Source organism: Triturus cristatus, chromosome 3_1 (genome assembly GCF_964204655.1).
Source record: "Triturus cristatus chromosome 3_1, aTriCri1.1, whole genome shotgun sequence".
NCBI classification, from domain to species: Eukaryota; Metazoa; Chordata; class Amphibia; order Caudata; family Salamandridae; genus Triturus; species Triturus cristatus.
In genome coordinates this window covers 703,465,815-703,477,764 of record NC_140583.1, presented here as the reverse complement: position 1 = coordinate 703,477,764, position 11,950 = coordinate 703,465,815, and positions in this window count along the sequence as shown.

The window sequence follows — 11,950 nt, the reverse complement described above, 5'->3', positions numbered from 1 at the left end:
AATAGATCTTGGCAAGACATGCCTAAGAATATCAGAGACATGATATCTATCCAAAGGGAAGAGAGTTTAAGAAACCATGCCTTGGCCATGAAGATGATGGAGAGCATGATGAAAGTGATCCAAAGTCTCCCTTCACTGTCAATGCAGGGAGGGGAGCCATCACATCCCCCTGTAGCACATGACACCCACACATCTGTACCAAAACTGCACAAGACCACAGCAAGAGTACACACCCACCACTGTGCCCTGAACAGGCACTCACACCACCTGTACATCCACCACCACCTCTTGAACAGGTACTACCAACACCTGTACAACCAACCCCTGTCCATGCACAAACACCAACTGTGCATTCACCATCCACTCCTGCACATGAACCTCACACTGTACAGGCACATGCACAACACCCACCTGCACCTCGGCGACAACCCAGACATAATCTCTCTCACAGCGATCCTCACCTCCGAAAATGCGAAGTCGCAAGCACAATCCCCGTTGATCACATACCAAAAACTTTTTGACCAGTGTGAATATGTGTAAAGAAAAAGTAATTCTCATCCCAAGTCAAGACCAATTTCAGTGGCCTAGAGATGTGAGGATGTATGTGTGTGTGTGTATGTGTGTGAGACATGTACAAGTTTAACCCCATCATTGCAACAAGCCATAATGTGCAGAGCAGATGACTCCCAAAATATATGTCCATATTTTGTACAAGACATTCACAATGAAGTTAAACAAGATAAAGAAAGTATGATTCAAAATTAGAAAAACAACAACAGTCCGTTTGGAAGGGAGAAAGGAAAACAAATGATGTTCTTACTACTGAAGGAGAAGAGAACTTGGATTGGGGTGGGGCAACATAAATATAACAGAGAGCTTCATAGGAGTCTATTCACAAGGAGAAAAGTAAATATTTGTCCACAAAGAAAATTCTGTCCAACAGGTCAAGTGTCCTTCTGGGCATCCTCTAGTACCACAATTTCTAGATCCTCTGAGTCCGATGCGGGCTCCTGTCTGGCCGGTGCAGGACCAGGTACCACATGGGGTTGGGACACACAGGAGTATGGGGGAAACAGTGTGGTACAACAACAGGGGGAGACATTGACAGTGGTGTGGGAGGGATGTTGGGATACAACAGACAACATGGCTGCAGACAGGGAATTGACACTGGCAGTGAGGGTGGCCAGAGCTCGGGCAGTTGCCTCTCTCATCATGCACAGCTCTAGAAGAGTCTGCAGCATGATACCAGAGGACATGTCTGGCTGACCCTCACATGCCCACATCAAGTCCTCTGGTACAGCCACAGGAGGAAAAACACAGGGAGGGATTTGGGTTGAACATGAGGGGCGAGGTGCCTCAGGTTTGGAGCCAATGTTGGTATTGACCTGGCAGCTATGATGAGGGGTACTGGTTGCAGGGAATGCAGCTGGAAGCCCTGATGAAATGGGGGCCTCTAGAGTTAGGGAGGGGCTGGTGACAGGCCCAGGTTGTGTAGTGGCCTGCCCCGGGGACACCTTGCCAAAAGTAGCTGGTGAATGGCCTGGGGAGAGTAGATTCCCCACCCCTGGCCAGAGGTGTCCAGTTCTTCCCCCCTTTAATGTCCTCTGCCTCCACCTGGTCGGTAGCACCAGAGGTGTCTTCCTGCTCAGTCCAGGTGGGCACAATACCCCTGCCTCCTGATGTCAAAGGTCCCGCCTTAATCCTCTTCTTCCTCACTTGTGTCAAGAAGTCGTAGACGCCGGCGCACCACAGATGTTCTGCTCCGAACCGTGTCTGGCTGTTAGTCCTTTTGCCAGCTGAGCCCACAGAAATGTAAGACAAATCATGATGTAGTGGTTGTACACGTCAGGACAAGACACATACCTAGATGAGCCAAGGTCAGACTTTGGTCTCCTCTGATCACACTATACAGTTGTCAATGTTTATGAGATTAAATTACATGTATGTTCACTGTCATCTCCTGATTTGAGTCCAACATGGACATCTCACAAGATTTTTGGTGGCTTACACATCTGTACTGGCCAACCCTCAACTTTGGCATTCTTGTGATCTGTGTGTCCTGTCAATGCCACATGGGAAGGTTCCAAACCCAGTCTACATAAGTAGATCAGAGAGAGTCCAGGTGGTTTTGAAATGGGCCTGTGATATGGAATCTCTGCACTTTTAAGTCTGGACAAATGTTATCTACTGTGTAGCATTGGATGAGACAACACAAATGCCGATTGGGGGTCACACATCCTATATGGTCTGGGCTATTAGGTTTGCTAAGTTGTGAGTCTACCCTTTTGATATTCCCTCACAAAAGCTGTCAATCCAGTGCCACACATTGGCTTTGTAGACTGATCAGATAGTGCTGTGCACTGGTGAACAGTAGCGGCTCGTTGTTACAGCTACCTGTACATGAAAAAGTGGCATACAAGCCACTGAGGGTACGACGTGTGTCTGTGGACACATTTGGCAGAATTTGAAACTCTTAAGAATGAGGCAAGGATCTCAAAGTCTTGACTCCATGGCACATGAGGATCTATCTCAGTCAGAACCCAAACTCACCGAATGCAATGCAAGTCACAGCATCCAATAGCCATTGGCCTCTCATACACACAACGGACAGTCTCTGTACCATTCCTCATCCAATGCTAGTTAGATCCTGTTGTATACAGTAGCTTCAAATGGTCCTGGAGACCAAAAACAATCATGTCTCCCACTTTCCAGATACATGTAGTTATGAATGTGGAATGAATGTAGTTGAAGGGGTGTGTATGTATGAAAGTTTGTTGGAAGGTTGCTTGTTTCTTTACCTGGGGTTGCACGATGCTGACATATGATAATGTTATTATAGTGTAAAGACAAGTGTACATGTTGATTACATTAATTTTATGTACAAAAGTGATAAAGAAAATGATAAAAATAATTTTGATAAAAGAAAGAAAATAAACAAATAATGTTAAGACTCAAAATTATGTGTAGGTTCTTGCACTTTGTTGGTGTTTAAATGTTATGCTCAGCCCATATTGAATTCATATTGTATTAGAAAAATAAATATAGGTCCTGAGGGAGTTCTCTTGTCATTGGATTGTTGTTGTTTCCCCTCTTATCCCTGACCTTAAAAGTTTTTTCCTAGAGGGGGTCCCCTTATTATGCATACCATTCCTCATCCAATGCACACATCAGTTATGATTCCCTTGGTTCACTGTTAGTGGTGCTAGGAGTGCATATGTCTGTACAAATGCACAAGAGTGGCTCAATTCCCCAGTTGTCATGAGGAAACTACAACTCCCAGAATGCACTCCACCCTGTACAGTCAATGAGCTACAGAGAGCCTTTTGCTTCATGATGACTGCTGCATAGACACAGAATAGGTGAATGGAGGCATGGGACACATGATGGTACAGCCCTGTCTTCACTCACATCATACTTCCAGACACATATTTCATATTATGCACTTACCAGGTCTCTCCTGCTCATGCTCCTCCAGCTGAGCATGGACGGTCGGCCAAGCTGCAGGCAGGAACCTCACTCGCTAGAGGCGGGGACGGTGCACATGGTGCTGGGAAGACTGGCCCAGTAGCTCCTCGGTCTTGTGCCGGGCCTAGCATTTTAGGTCCACCCTACGCTTGGGGCATGCCCTCGCCTTTCTGTTGTAAACGCCCACTGCACTGCAGAACTCAGCAATGTTGGCCCATAGTGTGGCCTGCACTGCATTACTCAGCTGGTCCTCTGGCCCCCCATATAGCTAAGGATATTTGGTCAGCACCCCCTCAGCTAAAATGTCTAATTCCCTTTCAGTGAAAAGGGGTGCTTTCTCTTCATAACCCTTAGCCATTTTGGGGGAAATAGGGTTGAAAAGAGCAGCAGGATAGCAAAGGATCTGATCTGTGAGAGAGGAGGACTCAGAACGAGCCCTTCCCCTTGTTCTAGCCCCCCAAAACTCATTAAATGGTCTGTTCTCCCTTTTTTCATGTCTATGATTTTCTCTTACACTGTCATTTCAGGTTTCTCAGCTACAGAACAACAGGATGGCAGTGTATTTGATCTGTGATTGTTGATAAATAATAACGAACACAAAATGGCTGTAAACACCTTCCTGTGTTGTATTTCCTGTCTCCCACTTCCTGTATATCATTTCCTGTATTAAATAATGGGTTCTGGTTCAATTTCGGAGGTTACAACCCAAAAACGTAATTTCCGGTACTGGAGCGTCAGGTCCGCATGTGAGGTGCACGCTCTGCAACCTGAAATTACGTTTTCAGGCCGTAGTCTCCGAAATTGAACTGGAACCCATTATTTCATAGAGGAAATGATATACAGGAAGTGGGAGACAAGAAATACATCACAGGAAGTAGTTGACATCCATTTTGTATTCATTCTGATTTATCCACAATCACAGATCAAATCTACTGCCATCCTGTTGTTCTGTAGCCTGAAATAAAAGTGTAAGAGACAATCATAGACATGAAACTAAAGGGAGAACAGACCATTTAATGAGTTTTGGGCTAGGACAAGGGGAAGGGCTAACACAAAATCAAACCCCAATTTAGTGTTCTCCTCCTTTGCATTATGGTACATGTAGTCCATATTTAGTGCTCAACACAACAGTTGTCTGTTGTGTTACGGAAAATTGGGGGGAAGCATTGCTGTGTGTCCCAGACACATAGTGCCAGATTCACCCATAACATTGTCACTCATGTTGTGAGCCCATCATTTGTGGGGGGGCTAAATCTGTGGAGGGCAAAAACTCTGACAATGTAATAGTTAGGCCCTTTTGTGATTCAGAAACCCATCCTCATAAGGTCTGGGAAGGTCTCTCAGAACATCTTTTCCTCTGAGTCAGTAGATTCCTTAGGGTCAGCCACTACACTCATTGCAGACATGGGCACATGACCTGATGCACGGTCAGTCTTTTGACTACTGTCAACATCTGTGGTTTACATACAGTTAGTGGGGCCTGCAAAGTAGTCTCAGGATGTAATTTTTGGACAGAGTCATATTTATCCAACTTTCATCGTTGACAACAGACTGCAAACCACAGGTTGATCATGTGAAAAATGTGGCAACTAGTTGATCACAGACTTGCATCTCCTGACCTCTGTTATGTGCAATGGCTCGGTTTCCTAGATTCAGAGCTTTCCGAGGAACAAGAGGTATGTGTAAGCCATGCGTTAAAGCTATATTGTGCAAAACACAACAGGCTAAAATGATCTTGTACACAACTTCAGGGTAGTACATCTGCACACCCTCTGTACGGTCAAGACATCTAAATCGCGACTTCCATAGACCAAAAGTGCACTCAATGATGGCTCGAGTTCGTATGTGTGCCCTATTGCACCTATGCTGCAGTACAGTGGTTGGGTGTCTGTAAGGTGTGAGGAGTTGTGGGGAGAGTGCATACCCAGCATCGCCTGAGGAGGGAAGAAAGGGTAATTGGTTACATTTCTCTCTTTAATTTACACAGAAAATGATCTATGCTTTGGTACATGCAGTGTCAGTTGAGACCGTGTATGTTGCTTGATGATTCTTATTGTATAATGGTTGTTAATATAAGGTGGAATTCATACATTTCATTTACACACTCCCTCATTTTTAGTGCTTGGTACTTACCCAGTAGCCACATGTTGCAAAATTCTCCTGCTGCCATCCGCCGGACAAGAGGTGACATGCGGAATACAAAGCTGTCATGGGTACTGCCTGGAAACACTGCATGCACATTAATGAATCTTCCACTGGCATCACAGACAGTCTGCACATTGATGGAATGTCATTGGTGTCTGTTGCAGAAGATTTGTGCAATGTAGCGGGGTGGCTGAAGGGCCACATCAGTGCAAGCAATTGCACCCAGTACACGTGGGAAGCGAACAATGAGATAGAAATCTCTAGCTGCCCTTTGTCTCATGACCAGTGTATGGGGCATTCGTATGTGGCAGTGGGTTCTTGCAGAGATGCAGCTCCGTACCTTTTGTAAGCACAGCAACTGGCTTGCCTGAGAGATGCCCACAAGGTCACTGGAGACCCTTTGGAATGACCCCATCACAAAGAAATAAAGAGCAAACAGGATCTTGAGAAAGGCTGGAATGGCATGGGACCTGCAGGTCACAGAGTCAAGTTCCTGTTCCCACTCAGATACCATCTCCAAGATGACTTCTGGAGGGAAACGGTATCTGGCTTTGACATCTTGGCTGGACATCCCAAATAGGTTTATCCTTTGTCTGAAGATGCTCTCTACTCTCTTCCTCATCCTCCTCCTCAAGTCTTCTTGCTGCATTGCAAGGGGCAGAGCAACAAACACATTCAGCTACATGTTGAAAGAGTTTGTGTGTGTCTGCTCTGCTGTCATACATGCTGCAGGGCTGGGATTGGCTGTTGGGCTGCAGTGTGTCAGCTGATGCATGGTGGGGGATGGTAGGCACTTGGACAGGTGTTGGACAGGTGTTTAGCATTGAGGAAAATGATCAATGGCCAGAGTGCCGGTATTCTGGCCCGGATATGGAGATTCCGGCCCGTGTGCGGAAATTCCGGCCCAGGAGTGGAAATTCCTGCACAGGTGCAGGATTTCCGCTCCGCGTGAGGAAATTCTGGCCCGAGTGTGTCAATTCCGATCCGAATGCGGACTTAAAGTTAGGAGTTGTAAGTAATTTCTGTGAATACCGTAAATCGTAAGAGCCTTCTGTGAATATCAAAAGTAGTAAGTTTTGGATTTTGTCTCAGATTAGTTCTGTGAATTGTCCCCCGAGTTTTTTCTCACAGAAATTTGATGTAGTGTGTGTTTTTAGTCAAGGTTTGAGGTTTGCACGGACTTCTGGGTAATAAAACCTGGGAAGAGCCACACAAGTCACCCCATCCTCAATTCCACTATTTTTAAATTATCTATTAAATAACTAAAAAAGTATATAATTATTTACAAAACGAACTATATATAACTTTTAAAAATATGTAATCAATTAAAAAGTAAACATTAAAAAAGTTCCACCCTATTCCTAAATAAATAAACATTTCTTTACATTAAAATAATAACAGCTTACAACATATTAGCTAATAAAACCCAGCTAAATAATTGAGTAAATAAAATATGTAGAAGTATATTTAAAATGTAACAATATAAAAAGACTTAAAAACAACATTCTTTCCTGTTATATCATATCCTGCAATATTTTCAACATAATATTTTTGACACATAATTTGTGTATCATGCTATTTTTTAAATAATATTTTGGCAGAATACTGCAACAACTGCAAACCACACCAGGTGGGAGGTATTGAAGAGAGGAGGGCCTAACTAGTAGATTTAAAACCTTATTTTTAAGCAAGTTGTACCCTTTTAAACAAAAAATTACTTATGTTTGCTTCTGTGATTAGGTTGTTAGGGGACGCATGGTTATCCAATTCGTGCCTGGCTTCTAAAACCTCTGAGGAACCCAACAGAGCCAGGAGAAGTCTTCTTCAATAAGACTCGTGTACGGACCATGCGTCTGGCGAAGCAGGCTTTTGAGCTACAGAAGTCCCAGTTCAGGTGCCTGGTAAAGACAGGAGAGGCCCTCTTTTACTCTCCTGGTGAGGTCTACAAGATTGTTGTGTTATGTTGTATGTTTCACGACATTGCCATGCGGAGAAACATTCCATTCATCCCTGATGACAAATACCAGTGGAAGTCGCAGGGTGATGTTAGTGACATGTGTCAGTAAAGTTGACAGAGATGAGAATGAAGGCACTGACCTCAGGTGTGAACTCATTGAAAACATCTTTTCCTGATGGTAAGTGAAGGAAGTGACCTGTTTAGGGCCACCAGTGTCACTAATGACCACCTCTCAGCCTTCCAGACTCAAAGAAGAGTTGGTCAGACAGTAGAGAATACAAATCAAAAACTGTTTATTCATATAGACTCAGAGTGGAGCACCACCTGCCCAGTCGCTAGGAGTGCTACAGAGGGAACTGAAATTGACAAGCATAAAGATACATTATGTAGGTTTCATAGCCGGGCCAAAACACTCCCACAGTGGAATTTTCAAAGCAGGTGCAGTTAAACAGCAAAATACAGAAAAAAGGTTTCAGCGCTCATATCTTACACAAAGTAACATAGTCCAAGGTTGTTCCATCCAGAGCCTGTCACCAGACAAGTGGGAGAGGGCCTCTATCTAGTGAGAAAGCTATGTGCTGACATGAACAGTGTGCTCATTACTGAAACAAAACCTAACGTTCCAGAAACAAAACTCAAGAGGGGGTATTTCTCAGAATTTAACAAGATCAGTTTCAAACAGCCTGAAATGGAGTCTGAAAAGAAAATAGCGCACTGCTTAAGCATAAACAGTTTCTATTCTAACAGACCCTCCTTTTAGCATGAGCTAAAACATTTTCCAGTGGCAATAAAAGGAAACCAAACTCCAACCAAAAATATTAAATCAGATTAATAAACTGTTATGAGCACTCCATACCATCTGCATCAGAAAGTGAAACAGCAAGGAGGGAGGAATTCTCGCACATTCCCTCATCGATATTCATCAGGGGCCAGATGTACGACCCTTGTGATTTGTGACTCTCAAATTGTGACAATTTGCGAGTCACAATTTGCAAGTGGCAAATCACAATGTACAACAGTGTCTGAATCACTGTTTGCGATTCCCAATGTGTTCGCAAATTGCATGCCTCGTGAATATTAATGAGGTACTCGCAGGTATGGTGGCCTGCTGTGCTCAGCAGACCTTCATGTCTGGGGCTGCTTTTAAATAAAGCTGGACTGTTGCTGCCCCTGAAGGGGGGGGAGGAGAGAACCCTTAAGGTTGTTACTGAAACAGCCAGGTTTTCAGCAGCTTCTTAAAGGTAAGTAGGTCTGGCAACTGTCTAAGTGTTACCGTCAGAAGGTTCCAGACTCGGTCAACCCTAACTTGGAAGGAGCAGCCACCAGTACATGTGCGGGAAAACTTAGGGACAACCGCCTAATGCCGAGGAGATGACCGCAGTGTTCTTCCGGGGACATAATGTGATACTGTCCTTCTAAGATAGTGAGCGCCTGTACCTTGTAAAGCCTTAAAAGCCATGACCAAGGCTTTAAAACAGATTGTTTTTCGGATGGGAAGCCAGTGCAAAGCCTTCAGATGAGGTGAGATCTGATCTTGCGATCCAAGCATGAGGACCGCCCTGGCTGCCGCATTCTGGACCATCTGAAGCCTGTTCAGTAGGTACTCTGGGAGGCCAAGGTATTACATTTTTACACAGTCCTACCTAGAGATAATGAGGGCTTGGACCACAGTCTTCCTCTGGGTGAGAGGCAGTATGGGGATACATTTCTTGAGCATCTGCAGGAGGCCAAAACAAGATCCTGAGACTCACTGAATTTGCATTTTAATGGACAGGGTATCATCCATCTTAACACCCAGGTTATTGACCGTGTTAACCAAGGCTAAGGGAGGTGACATGTCTGAAGGCCACCATTGTTTTCACTTGTCCCGAGATGGAGAGCCGAAGAAGATTATCTCCCATTTCTCTGGGTTACATTTTAGTTGATTCTCTCTGAGCCATGTGAAAACCCCAGTCAGGCAATTGTTGATCTTCTCTCCTACAAAGTCCTCGCCCTTATCACATGTAAACAGAAGCTGCCTGTCGTCAGCATAGGAAATTATTGTCGCACCGCAAGCTTCAGCCTGGGGAGCAAGGGGGGACATGTAGAGGTTAAAAAGTGCCAGGCTCAGAATAAAACCCTGAGGGACACCCACCTTCATAGGGGAAATGGTGGCGGCGAAAGGAGGGAACCAGACCTCTTGCTATCTATCCTCCACAAAGGAAGAGAACCACTTAAGCACCGTGCCATCCAGGCCGCTCTCCTGCAATCTATGCAGGAGCCGGTCATGTGGCACGGTGTCAAAGGCCGCGGAGATGTCCAGCAAGATCAACACCGCTTTACCTCCTTTGTCTAGCTTCTCCTTAATGGACTCCGAAATTTCTAGCACAGCAGTCTCTGTGCTGAAATTAGATGTAAAACCGCACTGGCTCTGGTGGAAAAGGTTGTTAGTTTCCACATAATCCGTAATGACTGAGTTAAACATATTTCTCTAGGGCTTTAGAGAAGAAAGGGAGGAGTAAGATCGGTCTATAGTTGGATGCCACCAAGGGGTCGGCAGAAGGGTTTTAAGCAGTAGTAGAATTTTAGCATTTTTCCATCTGCATGGCACCTGGCCATTCCTCAGCGAGGAGTTGAGGACAATATTGGCGGGTAGGTTAATGACCTAGGCCACGGATGCCAGCACTTTGGCAGGGCAGGGGTCCGAGGGGGAGCCTGACTTAAGGCCTTTCATAATCTCCAAGGACATCTCCATTGGAAGAGGGGCAAACTGTGTTAGAAATGTACCTTCCACGGGAGCGCCGGATGTTAAAGATTCTGTGCTCCATCCCTTAACTGGGAGGGTCACCGCGAAGGAGACTTGGATAGTTTTGATTTTGGCATGGAAATATGAGGCAAGTTGGCTTGTCCACTCCATAGTGGGGGTAAAAGGTCTGGCAGCCGCAATCAGGAAAAGTCTTTCACAATTTTGAAAATGTCCTTGCTTTTATTACCAGATGACTCAATTTTGGAGGCACATTTTTTTTTGCCTCGTATATTTTATTGTGATGGACTTTTAAGGCTTGTTTATAGATTTCTTTGTCCTCTGAATTAAAATGTTTATGCCATACTCTTTCCATCCATTTGCACGCACTTTTGCTCTGCCTGAGAGCTTCATTGAACCATGGGGCAGAAATTCTAGCTGACTTGGAAGAGCAAGTGGAAGATGGCACAAGCTCCAGGGAGCGTTGCTTCAACCAGTTATCCAAACAGAGAGCATCTATCTCCGGATTGCCACTGAATGAAAGTGGGTGATAGACAAGCGCTTTGCTCTGGGCTGCTGGAGTAATTCAATGGAAGGGTCTTGAGGTAGTTGTTCCATGCTTCCCTTGAGATTAAGGATGTCTTACCAACTTACACACCTTAAAACCTATCAGGTAATGATCAGGCCATACTAGAGGTAGAGGCACATCTATTTGGAGCTCTGCATTAAAAAAAATCTGATTGAATGTGTGACCCTTATCCTGGGTGGGGTGACAAACATATGGGGATAGATTGAAAATGGCAAGGGACTCAATCAGAGAAATGGACTCCTCCTCTGCTGGATTGTCCAAATGAATGTTGACGTCACCCAGTACCAGGAGTCGCTTATACTTGGGGACTAGGGGTGAGATTGACTCACTGAAGGGCTTAAGGAAATTCCCGGCAGGACCAGGGGGCCTATATATTAAGACTCCAGCCAGGGTTTGGTGTGCTGAGAGTATGCAGTGGAAGCCTAGGCATTCAGCCCCGACCAGCTCTCCTATAGGGACTATGTTGCAGGAGATGTCCTTTTTTAAAATAATTGCAACTCCACCACCCTTGCCCACAGCACAATCCTTCCTCAGCATCTGATAACCTGAGGGAATGGTAGTGGCAATGGTGGGGTTTGAGGCCTCGGTGAGACACCTTTCAATCAGAAACATTATGTCCGGGCTGGACTCTTGCAACAACTCAAAGACATGCAGTTTGTGCTTTCTGAGAGAGCGAGTGTTGAGTAGTAGTGCCTTGAAATGTCCACCTTGGCTAATATGGGAGCCCTTTCCGTGACCTCTGACTACATTAACCTCCCTCCCCGAGTTAGTCCCATCGTTAAAGTTAGAAACCGACCAGTTACAGTGTGTGCACTTTGAAGTGGTACCGCGATACCTTACCAATATCTAGTAGCATGGCTCTGCTGTAAGTTATGCGCTGTCCATGGTATGCATAAAAACCTGCAGCATGACCGGCGCCGGCCGCCTCTGGGATGCTGACGGGCACAGACGGGCTTGCTTTAGACGCTCCGGCAGCGCATTCGCGCAGCACCACACATTTTATCTGCCAAAGCTGAACAACTGGAGCGCTCTCCCGTCAAGATGGCGGCGCTCCGTATCAACGCAAAGAACT